Source organism: Salvelinus alpinus, chromosome 2 (assembly GCF_045679555.1).
Source record: "Salvelinus alpinus chromosome 2, SLU_Salpinus.1, whole genome shotgun sequence".
NCBI classification, from domain to species: Eukaryota; Metazoa; Chordata; class Actinopteri; order Salmoniformes; family Salmonidae; genus Salvelinus; species Salvelinus alpinus.
In genome coordinates, this window is record NC_092087.1 from 12,845,186 (window position 1) to 12,857,279 (window position 12,094).

General features: G+C 42.0%; 1 long non-coding RNA gene across 1 annotated transcript; it reads right to left on the bottom strand.

Moving 5' to 3' along the window:
• Nucleotides 1-884: 884 nt before the first annotated feature.
• LOC139554143 (uncharacterized) lies at nt 885-10,513 on the bottom strand. Its single transcript, XR_011670801.1, has 3 exons — nt 9,961-10,513; nt 8,347-8,609; nt 885-7,603 (listed from the first exon to the last, which is right to left on the bottom strand). It is a non-coding gene; the product is annotated as an uncharacterized lncRNA (long non-coding RNA).
• Between the last annotated feature and the right edge of the window lie 1,581 nt (nt 10,514-12,094).

Below are 12,094 nucleotides of genomic sequence, written 5' to 3' on the forward strand. Positions count from 1 at the left end.
CACCTTTATAGGGTTCCCACACTGTCATATGTCCATGTTACAGTGCTTGTTTACAGACAGAAGACCGAGGCGTAGGCCTACCTGTGCTAATTAGCTATTTACGTCTCAGAACACCTGTGTGGAAACGGAAGATGGACGACAAACATGTTGTCACTGAAAAAGTAGGCTGCAACTGTATTAAAACCAGATAAAACAGTGTACAGTAAGTGTATATTTTGCATTTGTGAAATTATTTTGTTGTGATATGAAAGTAGAGGGCTTAATGTTTCTAGAATCGTCCCATGTTTAGATGTAGTATTTGGCTGTTTTGGCTGCCAGAGCCAATTAGCCTCTAAACTGAACATAAGGTCCTTGGACTATAAGGAGTAACATTAAGTAGGCTCATTTAGTCGATTAATGGGCTACGGTGCAGGTAGCTCCATCTTGATTTGATTGGGGATTCAGCTTCTCTGCGGTGACTACTGTGGCTTCTCTGCGGTGACTACTGTGGTTTCTCTGCGGTGACTGTGGTTTCTCTGCGGTGACTACTGTGGTTTCTCTGCGGTGACTACTGTGGTTTCTCTGTGGCGGTTACTGTGGCTTCTCTGCGGTGACTACTGTGGTTTCTCTGTGGCGGTTACTGTGGCTTCTCTGCGGTGACTACTGTGGTTTCTCTGTGGTGGTTACTGTGGCTTCTCTGTGGTGACTACTGTGGCTTCTCTGCGGTGGCTACTGTGGCTTCTCTGTGTTTACTACTAGGTTCAGGAAAGTTAATTTGTGTTCCAACAAACTAGGCTTTAATTTGAACCGCTGTCAGATAATAATGCACACTAGCACTATTCAATCTAGAGAGCTGAGCTGTGCTTTTTAGGTGTATGGAGGAGGAAACAAAACAATTGACAAGGTAATCAATTACTAGTTTATTAAAAAATAACATTTAATACACAATGATACAACACTGTACAGTAATGTGTGTGGGAGCAACGGTGTCCCAGAATAGACCGTGGGAAAGATACTGGAGGGATGCCAGTCGAGTTAGATGGCCTACTCTTGTAGCCTCAGTCCTGAGAGGTGATAAAGGCCCTGTCTTGTAACAACCCCAAGCCCCTATTGCCCAAGACACTTGGCCTAAGTGATTGGGGCTACAAGGTGTAGAAAGCGTTCCACAGGAATGTTGGCCCATGTTGACTCTAATGCTTCCACAGTTGTGTTAAGTTGGCTCAATGTCCTTTGGACTGGTGTACCATTTTTGATACACACAGGAAACTGTTGTGTGAAAAACCCAGGAGCTTTGCAGTTCAAAGACACTTACATATTTTGTCTTGCCCATTCGCCCTCTGAATGGCACACATACACAATCCATGTCTCAATTGTCTCAAGGCTTAAAAATCCTTATTTAGTCTGTCTCCTCCCATTAATCTACACGGATTGAAGTGGATTTAACAAGTGACATCAATACGGGATCCTAGCTTTCAGCTGGTCGTCATGGAAATAGCAGTTGTTCTTAATGTTTGATATACTCCGTGTAGACAGTGTCTTCAGAAGGTGTTCACACCCCTTGGCATTTTCCACATTTTGTTGTTACAGCCTGAATTTAAAATTGATTAAATTGAGATGCTGTGTCACTGGCCTACACACAATACCCCATTGTGTGGTTCAACAACATTGTAGTTACTCCACCATACTAACCTAAATGACAGATTGAAAAGAAGGAAGCCTGTACAGAAAAAAAATATTCCAAAACATGCATCCTGTTTGCAATAAGACACACAAAGTAAAACTGCAAAAAATGTGGCAAAGAAATTCACTTTACATCCTGAATACAAAGCGTTACATTTGGGGCAGGTCCAACACAACACATCACTGAGTACCACTCTTCATATTTGTAAGCATGGTGGTGGCTGCATCATGTTATGGGTATGCTTGTCTTCAGCAAGGAGTAGGGAGTTTAGGACAAAAATAAATGGAATGGGGCTAAGCACAGGCAAAATCCTTGAAGAAAACCTGGTTCAGTCTGCTTTCCATCAGGCACTGGGAGACAAATTCACATTTCAGCAGGACAATAACCTAAAAGACAAGGCCAAATCTACACTGGAGTTGCTTACTAAGAGAGTAAATCTTCCTGAGTGGCCGAGTTACAGTTGAGTTAAATCTGCTTGAAAATCTATGGCAAGACTTGAAAACAACCAACATGACAGAGCTTGAAGAATTTAAAAAAAGAATAATGTGCAAATATTGTGTACTTAGCCAAGTTATTGGCATTGTGGATTTGTTCCTTGTGTTATTATTTTTCTATTATTTCTCTTTTTTTCTTTGCAATTTTGGGACGGGACTGAGCATAAGTAAGCATTTCACTGTTAGTCTACACCTGTTTTTATGAAGCATGACAACATTAAAAACATTTGATATAAACTTCTAAAGGGACAGACTTAGATTTAGAAGTTTCAAGTTAAGTTTTTATTGTAATGTGCACAAGTACAGTGAAATGCAGTAATCAATATCAGTAGTACTTTAAAAAATAAAGTAAAGTAGAACAAAAACATGACAAATAGAAATAAAAACATAAGAAAGTAAATAAGCTATATACAGGGTCATGTAATAACGTGCTGGTAAACGTAATAAAATATTGACCGGTAAACGTAATTACTTTTCCCGCTAAATGGAATGTTATTACATTAACTGGTGAGTAAACACTTTGTGAATGTAATAACTTCAACCAATCATGTAATAACATACCAAAATCAATGTTTTATGTACTACTTCCCTCAATTTGATGCACATACCACCACCCACTGCCAATTACAACATAAACTCCTGCACATCATACTGGAATACTCATACAATACACTCACAGCATCCATTGAAATGTACACACATGCACAGTCATACAAGGTAGTTCTGTTCTGTAAACCATGCTATATTTGAGGCTATACATTGTTTGGAGTGTGGAGTAAAACAATCTTATATTACGATGTGGTAAGATCAAGCTCTGAAAGCATATGAAACATAGAATAAATAAGTTATATTGTTGAATAACATTCAGAAACAGAGTTACCTTTATTCACAAAGGACATTTAAACATATCCGGAATTTGATTTGATGAAACGGTGAATATAGATGATAAACATAATATACAGACAGAATGTATCAACAAAGAATTGACGAATCCGCACACTATAAACAGCAAAACCTCACAGGGGGTGAGGACATGTTAAATAATAATTCTCATCAAGTGACGTCCCCGGGACAAACCGGGAACTAGATAAAATCCTCCAGGGGAACATTTCATGTTGTCCCGGGGACGTCCTAACTCATTACTGTTCACAGGGAACTATTGGAGATGACATGTTTAATACATGTTTAATACTAGGACCATTATATATATATATATATATATATACAGCATCTAAAGTGCTTTTAATTCCAGGTAAAGCCTTGATCTGGGTCCGACAAAAACGTCTGTTTCACTTCCAAACAATGGGCCACCAACAGATCTTTGCTATAGTGAATATAAAGGTAACTGCAAAATTAAAGGAAACGCCAACATAAAATATCTTAATAGGGCGTTGGGCCAGCACGAACCAGAACAGCTTTAATGCACATTGGCATAGATTTTACAAGTGTCTGGAACTATATTGGAGGGATGCGACACCATACTTCCACAAGAAAATCCATAATTTGGTGTTTTGTCGATGGTGGTGGAAAATGCTGTCTCAGGCGGTGCTCCAGAATCTCCCATACGTGTTCAATTGGGTTGAGATCTGGTGACTGAGACAGCCATGGCAAATGGTTTAAATAGTTTTCATGCTCATCAAACCATTCACTGAACACTCGTGCTCTGTGGATGGGGGCATTGCCATGGTAGCCAAAATAATGGCCTGCCCAGCATTTTTCACATGACCCTAAGCATGATTGGATGTTAATTGGGTAATTAACTCAGGAACCACACCTGTGTGGAAGCACCTGCTTTCAATATACTTTGTATTGCTCATTTACTAAAGTATTTCCATTAAATTGAATAAAATTTTATTGGTCACATACACATGTTTAGCAGATGTTATTACGGGTCTAGCGAAATGGTTGTATTCCTAGCTCCAACAGTGCTGTAATATCGCAAAGTTGCTTAGGAGCTAGAAGCAGAGCTGCCATGTCTGTCGGCACCATCTTTAATTATTTTAGCAGTTACCTGTATGTGCAGCAGCGCCTAGCTCAGGACCAACCCTCGTGAACAAGCAACACAGTTATACTGAACAAAAATATAAAAACGCAACATGTAAAGTGTTGGTCCCATGTTTCCATACGCACAAAAAGCTAATTTCTCTCAAATTTTGAGCACAAATTTGCAAAGCAACTGCATTAGTGTGCATTTCTCCTTTGCCAAGAAAATCCATCCAGCTGACAGGTGTGGCATATCAATAAGCTGATTAAACAGCCAGTTGGATGTTATGCCAAATTCTCTAAAACGACGTTGGGAGGCGGCTTATGGTAGAGAAATTAACATAACATTTTCTGGCAACAGCTCTGGTGGACATTCCTGCAGTCAGCATGCCAACTGCACGCTCCCTCAAAACATGTGACATCTGTAGCACTGTGTTGTGTGACAAAACTCCCCATTTTACAGTGGCCTTTTATTGTTCCCAGCACAAGGTGCACCTGTGTAATGATCATGCTCTTTAATAAGTTTCTTGAAATGCCACACCATATTTTTGTTCAGTATAATTCAGAAAGACTAGCAACTATCTCAGAAAATGTTGTGTTTTTTTCACAAAAACTCCATTCAGTGAAATGTACAAAAAGAAAATGGACACACTAAATTGACTATAATGCAATACAAAACCTATTGCATGAGAGAGAGAGAGACTATGGCATGGAGAAGCGTTACTCAGAAAACATTCTCTAAGAAAGTCGCAGAATCCCTAGCTCTTTGAGAGAAAGAGAGAAAATCACAAGCCTAGGTGCCTTCACGGCTGTGGGTCTGGAGATGACGTTTGATTTTGTCGGAGCGGCTGATGCACTTGCCACACACAGGACAACTGAACAGTTTCTCTCCTGTGTGGACACTCGGATGCACTTTCAGGTATCCGGTCTGATTGAACCGTTTCCTACAGATATGGCACTGATAGGGCTTCTCCCCTGTGTGAATCCTCTGGTGACCTTTCAACCTCCCCGACGAGCTAAAGCACTTAGCACAAACCCCGCAGAGAAATGCCTTCTCTTTCATGTGCATTCGCACATGTGCGTTTAAATGGCCCATATGTCTACAGGGTTTCCCACACACGTTGCAACACAATGCTGTGTTGTGGTTGTGTATTTGATGGGAATTTGAATGTAGCGGTATCTGTAGCGCCTCAAACCCTGACAGTAGTCCTTCACCACCTTCTACCCCCTTCATACTTACACTATTGTCAATCTGTGCTGCCCAGAGGTCAAGGTTCACTGAAGAGAATGCATTTGGGGTCACTTGACAGATCCAACAGATAAACACCCAGTCCTTCAGTCTCTGTTTTGATTGGATGTTGAGCTGGATAGAGAGCCTCCCCCTCTACTAACCCCGGTGTGAGTTTGGAACTGACTGAGTGAGGTGATTTCTGATCATAGCCATCGTTTCCATTGGAAGGAGAGACATCTAGACAGAGTCTAGTCCTCTAAGTTGCTTTTCCTCCTTCCTGGTCCTTCCCACCTGTTTCTCCATAGTTTGCCTTGGCTCTGGTTCCTGCTTCAACCCAATGGCTCCCTCAAGTTCTATAAGAGCAGAGGACTCTCGGTCTGAAAATCAAAAGACACAAAAATAAAAAGCCCCGTTTTTGTGGTCCAAGTCCAGCTTCTGTGACAGCATTCACAATGTTCCTGGCATTGTCTGTTGTGACAGGGATTGTTATATTGGGCCTCTCAAGTAGAGGTCTTCACGGGTCCAAAAAGTTGTTCCTGTTCTGAAATGGCCCTGGGGCTTTCCTACCCGTACCCGTTATACATACATTTTTCAATATAAAGATCTGTTTCCGAACGGACCCGAGGACAACTAGACCAGTTCCATAACGACCTGGTCGGATCCAGACCCGATACGAGTGAGGGAAGCAGCAGAAAAGTCAATTTGTGATTTTATAAACCAGAGCTGATAAAGCGTGAGGGAGAGAGAAGTGCCGCTCTAGCAGGCAGAGGAGGGGCCTTGGTGTGTGTACTGTGAGTGAGTGAGTGACACGGAACAACAAGGAGGGAGGGAGGAACAGCAACCAACCATTCCAAGCTAGCCCAAAGGTCAGCAGGTGGCGATGTTGATCTAGTATTGATGGTTTCATCTTACCATCCAACGCAATGTATGCACCCGGCAAAATAAATCGTATTCCCCGAGGACTGGTTCGTACCTAAAACATTCTCCATTCAGGCTGCAAAGGCGTCAGTTTCCTCCTTAACTAGGTTTAATGGCGAGGAGCCAGACAATCACTTTCATCCACAGGGTACTTAGAGGGATGAAAGACACTTTCACTCGACATCTTCAGAGTCTTCACCTTCACATTTCATAGTAATTCCATGTTTGCTTCACGCATTATATAATCCTGTAAAATAAAGTACATTTTGTACATGCTCTCGTTTTCTCGATCTTTAAATTTGTAAAATGTTGCATTAGATAGACATTTTAGGTTGACCTGATGAAAAATGATTCATATCTCTTTTCGTTTTGTTGGTCATACTTGCTGTAGTTTGATCCTTTTGGAGCAGACTATGATCTATTAATGTTTAGGGTATTTCATGTTCATACATTACCAAAATTAGGGGGCAGGGAGGAAACTTGCCAGAAGTGAATTTGGGTAGTACAGTAGTAGCTAGCTTGCTAGAATGTTTTTATTTATTTATTTTACCTTTATTTAACTAGGCAAGTCAGTTAAGAACAAATTCTTATTTTCAATGACGGCCTAGGAACAGGGTGATGTATGGGTGATTCACATCATTGCCCTACTATGTCAATTTCAGTGGGTAAGGAAATGTTCAGCCTATAATTAGCTAACTAGTTCATTTATAACTAATACATTGATTTGATATGCTAGCTGATTTCGAGTTGATAGCAAGCAAGTTAAAGTTATTAGCTGGCTGGCTTTCTATGGGTTGAACAATTCTAGCTAACGTTAGCAATGCTAGTTAACTTTAGTTGCTACTTGCTTGCCACAAGATTGTAACGTTTAACAGGTTGTAGTTGTCGAATATGCCACTCGTTTTATTGTAGAAGCGTTACGTTTTGAAAATATGTGTGATGATTTATTCATGACGTTAGCGGCAAACGATGTCCTAACTCCAAAGGTTTGGACTAGCTAGCCTCTGTGTGTGTTTGCTAATTCCGCAAGAGCTGGGGCGGACATATGTAAAAACAATAGATCATGATTTATTTCATTTGAAAAAAGGGATATACAACCAGCGTAGGATGCCGCCTTGAAGTCTGAGGGCACAGCCCCTTCATTATCTTCGCTTCGTGAGACACATCAAAAGCCGTTCCAGACTCTCAAGTCAAGGACATAGAGAGGTTGGTGTTAGCAAGACTAGCACGTGAGAGCAGCATCCTGGAAAGACACTCGACCAGCTGGTGTGAGGAAGTAATCCTTGTGGTTGTTGTGCACACCAAGGCGAGAAGAACCTTTGAATAATATATGCGTTTCCATTAGTATTGAACAGGAACATGAAGGCTATCAAATATATACTGTGTAACAACTGTGTAGCCTATGCTTTGGATATAGGCCCCCCCATCCTCTTATTGGGATGCCAGATCACTTATGTGAGGCACAAGTAAATATTGGTATAATTTTCACAACACATTTACACTGAGTGTACAAAACATTAGGAACACCTTCCTAATATTGAGTTGCACCCCCCCCTTTTGCCCTCAGAACAGCCTCAATTCACCCGTGCATGGACTCTACAAGGTGTCAAAAGCTTTCCACAGGGATGTTGGCCCATGTTGACTCTAATGCTTCTCAGGTGTGTCAAGTTGGCTGGGTGTCCTTTGGGTGGTGGACCATTTTTTATACACAGGAAACTGTTGAGCTTGAAAAACCCAGCGGCGTTGCAGTTCTTGACACACTAAAACCTGTGCGCCTGGCACCTACTACCATACCCCGTTCAAAGACACTTTTTTTGTATTTTGTCTTGCCCATTCACCCTCTGAATGGCACACATTCATAATCCATGTCTCAAGGCTTAAAAATCCTTCTTTAACCTGTCTCCTCCCCTTCATCTACACTGATTGAAGTGGATGTAACAAGTGGCTTCAATAAGGGATCATAGCTTCACCTGGATTTGCTTGGTCTTTCATGGAAAGAGAAGGTATTCCTAATGTTTTGTACACTCAGTGTATAGTCACATGCATTTAGCATATCTTACCTGGATATGGTTGCATCAGGTTTACCCTCAGAGGGAATGCCTCGTCTCCCACGAAGACATATGGGCTCGGTGTTTGTGTCCCAGGCAAGCACTCCGAACTTGCTTCTCCCTCCCGACCATATGCGCCCACGTTGATCATGGTGAAGCGGTACTTTGCATCGCAGACTACAATCAGGATCCTTGAGATCCTCCCTTGTAGTTTTAGTACTCGCTGGCCGAGTTTTCTGGAGCTCAGATCCGAATATATTTTCTATCGACAGCTCCTGTATAAAACAAATAATTCTAATGATCCGAATACTTTTAGGGATAGGCAACAAAATCCTCCTTCGGGACATGCCTGATAACCTGGCACACTTCCGTGACAATGCACAAGCGGTAAAAGATTCCTAGTTTCGAAGCAATACTTTTCCGTGTGCTGCCACTCGTCTAAAACCCAGATTCTGGTTCATGGACGAACATTCCATTTGATCCCTTGTTTGTTTTTATTTATCCTCCTGAGTAGTAAGCGCAGTTCAAGCTCCTCCAATTTGTAGAGACATGTTTGCTTCTGAAGCTAGTTAAATCCTTAAGTAGCGTTTAAGTGTTATTGTTTATTAGTTTACTACAATTAGGGGAAGGGTGGTAGGGATTGCGAGGAATAATACAGGAAAATATATATGTGTATGTGTGTATATGTATGCATGTGTAACAGTATAACTTTACGGCGTCCCCTCGCCCCGACCCGGGCGCGGACCAGGGACCCTGGGACACATCAACAACGGTAGCCCATGAAGCATCGTTACCCATCGCTCCACAAAGGTCGCGGCCCTTGCAGAGCAAGGGGAACCACTACTTCAAGTCTCAGAGCAAGTGACGTCACCGACTGAAAGGCTGCTAGCGCGCACCACCGCTACCTAGCTAGCCATTTCACATCGGTTACATTCACCCCCCTTTCGATGGGGGGTTGGAAATGATGCAGAGAATTACATTGATGGAAGCTACAATCTATCAGCAATATTAAAGCTGATCCACCCTCTAAAATGTTTTAATAAAATAAAAAATAAATAAACAATAATAAGACATGGGAGAGATGACGAATTTTGGCAAAGAGATTTATTTATAGACTAATACACTTGAAACAAATAGCCAATCCGAAAACTACAGACATTCCTAGTGCCTCCCCCGCGATCAAACCGACAATTAAAAAATAATGAAACGCAGCCTAAAGTGCTAAGAAATTTCAACTAGTAAGCAAGTCGTAGCAATGAAGGAGTGAGTGCGCGTTCACGCGAAGAGAGTGGGTGGTGGGGTTATTCTGGCAGGGGGGAGATTTTCGACCAGATACTTCACATTTATACATCAGGTGAAATATGTCTAATTTTTCTGTGGTGGAACGCAACTGCGATGTGAACAAAAGTACGCATTGCTCCAAAAAATCCGACTCCGCCCATGCTCACACGTCGATCGACGGAGTGACGCCTGTACAGACCATTATACCACACGTCATACCCATCGTCGACGTCTAAACGCAGATACGGGGACAGGTTAGCTAGCTAACATTAATTCATATTTCAAATAAGATATCTACAGAAGACCTGAGGACGTTATTCTCGCTAGCTGTCTACTGTTACTAACCTGGCCATGGAATCCCATTTCCGTGCAGCTTGCATCTCAGTTGATCATTCGCTCTTTCCCTGTATTATTTGTGTCTCATATCTATTGGGCAGCTAACATCAACCGTTCGGGCAAATATACATTTAGAAACAGTAACTTCGTCATGTCGAGGGTCGCTGGCAGGGCACAACAAACCAAATAGTTTGTAAAATAAGAACGAATGTGACACAATCAGAAAAAGTTAGTTACCGTAAGTACTTAAGAACATGGGGCAGCTGAAATCAAATAGTTGTATCATCCATCCGAGACGAATCAATCAGCATATGAAAAAAAAATATTTGATACACCGACACATTTATTCCAGCATGTGCGTGGTACTTATACCCTGAATCCCAAAATCAACCCCTAGCCCCTCAACGTTTTATCTCAATCTCTTCATTCAAAGACTCAATCATGGACACTTACTGACAGTTGTGGCTGCTTTGTATGATGTATTGTTGTCTCTACCTTCTTGACCTTTGTGTTGTTGACTTTGCCCAGTAATGTTTGTACCATGCTGTGTTGTCATGTTTTGCTGCCTTATGTTGTCTTAGGTCTCTCTTTATGTAGTGTTGTGTCTGTCTCGTTGTGATGTGTGGTTTGTCCTATATTTATATAGTATAAAAAAAAAAAAATCCCAGTCCCTGCAGGAGGCCTTTTGGTACAATCTAAGATAAATGCCCTCAATCTCATACAAATTATCAAGGAACCTACCAGGTACAACCCTAAATCTGTAACCATGGCACCCTCTTAGATATCATCCTGACCAACTTGCCCTCTAAATACATCTCTGCTGTCTTCAACCAGGATCTCAGCGATCACTGCCTCATTGCCTGCGTGCGTAATGGGTCCGCGGTCAAACGACCACCCCTCATCACTGTCAAATGCTCCCTAAAAGACTTCAGCGAGCAGGCCTTTCTAATCAACAAGGCCCAGGTATCCTGGAACACTTCTCAGATAGTGTTAAGTGTGTCAAATCGGAGGGCCTCTGTATATATCAATGATGTCGCTCTTGCTGCTGGTGATTCTCTGATCCACCTCTACGCAGACGACACCATTCTGTATGCATCTGGCCCTTCTTTGTACACTGTGCTAACAAACCTCCAAACGAGCTTCAATGCCATACAACACTCCTTCCGTGGCCTCCAACTGCTTTTAAATGCTAGTAAAACTAAGTGCATGCTCTTCAACCGATTGCTGTCCGCACCCTCCTGCCCGACTAGCATCACTACTCTGGACGGTTCTGACCTAGAATATGTGGACAACTACAAATAGCTAGGTGTCTGGTTAGACTGTAAACTCCTTCCAGACTGACATTAAGCATCTCCAATCCAAAATTAAATCTAGAATCTGCTTCCTATTTCACAACTAAGGCTCCTTCACTCATGTCACCAAACATAACCTTGTAGAACTGACTATCCTACCGATCCTTGACTTCGGCGATGTTATTTACAAAATAGCCCACAACACTCTACTCAGCAAACTGGATGTAGTCCATCCTAGTGCCATCTGTTTGATCACCAAAGCCCCATATACTACCCACCACTGCGACCTGTATGCACTCGTTGGCTGGCCCTCACTACACATCCGTCGCCAAACCCACTGGCTCCAGGTCATCTATAAGTCTTCGCTAGGTAAAGCGCCGCATTATCTCAGCTCGCTGGTCACCATAGCAACACCCATCCGTAGCACGCTCATCCCCAAAGCCAACACTTATTTTGGCTGCCTTTCCTTACAGTTCTCTGCTGCCAATGACTGGAACGAATTGCAAAAATCTCTGATATATCTCCCTCTCCAATTAAGCATCAGCTGTCAGAGCAGCTTACCAATCACTGTACCTGTACACAGACAATCTGTAAATAGTACACCCGACTACCTCATCACCATATTATTACTTACCCTCTTGCACCCATCACTCCAGTATTAATTGTAATTATTTTCACCTCTTGGGCCTATTTATTGCCTACCTCCCTACTCTTCCACATTTGCACACACTGTACATATATTTTTATTTTGTGTTATTGACTGTACGTTTGTTTATGTGTAACTGTGTTGTTTTTGTCACACTGCTTTGCTTTCTTGGAACTGGCCTATCTGGTTAAATAAAGGTGAAATA